This window comes from Haematobia irritans, chromosome 3 (assembly GCF_050003625.1).
Source record: "Haematobia irritans isolate KBUSLIRL chromosome 3, ASM5000362v1, whole genome shotgun sequence".
NCBI classification, from domain to species: Eukaryota; Metazoa; Arthropoda; class Insecta; order Diptera; family Muscidae; genus Haematobia; species Haematobia irritans.
In genome coordinates this window covers 208,849,771-208,852,511 of record NC_134399.1, presented here as the reverse complement: position 1 = coordinate 208,852,511, position 2,741 = coordinate 208,849,771, and positions in this window count along the sequence as shown.

Below are 2,741 nucleotides of genomic sequence, written 5' to 3'. Positions count from 1 at the left end.
TCATAGGACGGATGCCCACCATTTCAACAGCCGCTGCACTGAATTTGCATCACTTCGTAACGTGTGAGGCGAATTCAGTGTTTTTGATGTGAATTAAGAAATTTTGTGATATTATGACAAATAAATAATTTTTAAAATTTTTTTATGATTTTTAATGCATTATAACGCTTGTCTGGAACTTTTGTGATCAAATATTTTCAAAAATTCGAAATTTTTCTACAAAGGATTAGCATTTTTTTCGGCTAAATTTAAATAATTTATATCATTTTATTAATTCTTAATCTGTTTTTAACCTATTTGAAACACACAAAAAAAGTTAATTACTTATTAAAAATATGAAAAAGCGAGTTATAAAGAAATCGACTCAAATGAACTTCATGTACAGTTAAAATAAAGAACATCGTTGGGAGAGCATTTTTGGAAGTTCTTTTAAAGTTGTGCCTGGAGAAGAACTTCCAAATTTTTTTGCTGGGTAGTTACTACTTTTAGTTTTTACTAGAAACCTTTCCTCAACCCCAAAAATAGTAAAAGTAGTAAACAATTTTAAGAGAACAATGTCAAAATACATGTCTCTTTTAAAAATTTTTTACTACAAGTTACTCGACAAATTCTTTGGAGTAAAAGTAGTAGATATGTCATGACAAAAATAATTATTTCTTTTTAAATTTCACAAACCAGAGTAGTTCCATGTCGATTTTTTTGGAAATAATTCTGTAACTTTTGAATGGATTAAGATGTCAACATAATTTTTGCTTTATGTCAAAGCTGAGATGTTTTTCTCTATGTTTACCTGTTTGTAAGTACCTAGTGGGTTCACGGGCTGGCTTGGAAATTGGACACTTCGAATGTATGCAATTTTGTTTTACTTGACAAACGCGCAATTATGCACCGATTTTCATGATTTTTGCTTTTCTGGATAGATATATAAAAAGATTGCACGTGTGTGCGAATATATCTAATATTTGCGAGATATGGCCTTACTATTTATTTATTTTTTTTTTTAAATTTGAACAAGTGCATCTTTGTGGTTTAGATTAAACATGTAGACTCCACAATTTGGAATTTCAAAACAATGCGGAACCAATACCACTTGTTTCGAAAAAAAAAAAAATACCAAAACATTGACCGACTCACACCAAATTCGGCGGTTTTGAATTTCATGCAAATCGGATAAAAGTTGTAATGTCTATGTGCTGAAGACCCCATGGTTTATATGGGAGCAAAATCGAAACTTAGGCCGATGTAGCCCATTTTTGAACTTGACCTGCTTGTAGACAAAATACGTGTCTGCGCAAAATTTCAGCACTATAGGTTCGTTATTGAAGGATGTAGCCTGATTACAACAGATAGCCAGACAGATGGACAATGTTATATCGACTTATAATTTCTCCCTGATTAAGGCTACATATACTTTCTTTAATCAGAAATCGTAATTTGTATGTGTTACAAACGGAATGACAAACCCCCCATATCAGATACTGATAATATATGCTATTACTGCACTTATATGGACCAGAAGCCTGAGTCTGACTTTGACAAATTTTGCACAAAGAGTACTATTAATAAGTAAAAACCATAGCTCCTTTCCATCGCAATAAGGATTTCAAAGTTTCCTGCAAAAAATCTACCATTTTCAAAATAATTGCGATATAAAAGTATTTAAAGTATTTTTATTAAAAGTATTTTTTAAATCACAATACTTCTTTTGTTTTTTATTTGGCAGTTTTAATATTTTTTACTATATTTTCGTTTCTGTACATTTTACAAATTTTGAACTCTGAGAGGATTTTCATTATTTCTCTCTTTTACTACTTTTTACTACGAGTAAAGTAAAGGAACACAACTAAAAAATGGGAAAATATGCTTGTCATGTACAATGTTTCAAGTAAAAAGTGTTTTTAAAGACATCTCCTATATCTGAACTAGTTTTAGCGTTATAGACAGGTTATGGAGAATCATCGAATTTAAGGTTAATTTTGAATATGTAAGAAGAAATTTTTAAGGAAAAATGTACCTCAGTTCATAGCATTTTTTATTTAAAAAGTCAAAATCTTCTATCTCTAAGTACAAAACGGAAAAATAATAACACTGCAACACAAAATAGTTATGCAAAAACTTGGCACGAGAAGTCCGGTAGACAAGGTGGACGGGAATGAAATGCGAAAATCATGGAATGAAATGCGATATGAAATCAGACAAGAAATGCTCACAAACATCCCTGTCTTTACAACAGAGAAACTATAAATTCCGCCTCAAGGCGAGGAAGCAGAGAATGAAGCTGACCCATTTTTGTTGGTTTTGCCTCCGGCGGCGGCGGCTTGACGGCTAAACCGATATAAATTTGTCTATTCGGCGGCGGACAATTATCCATTATAAAATCAATGTGAAGTTATCCGAATGGTAATGAGATTAGTTCTACAACCAATCTTACAATAACATTTTATGAGCTAAATTTTTGCTGATTTTGGGTGGAAAGTTAAACATTTTGAGAAAAAAATACAAATCAATATTTTTGATTAATTGGTGGCTAATTTTGAGTCAAGATGAGTTGACATATTCGGCGGCGGCTTCGACTGGCAAAAACTGGTTGGCGGCGCGACTAGGCGGCTTCATTCTCTGCGAGGAAGGCACCAGATCCTCACAACGAAACAATACGAATTCAGAAGTCATTCAAGCGTCCTACTGGCGACTGACTCTAGATATTAGGAACGCTTTCAATAACCTATGGTGGACAGACGTAA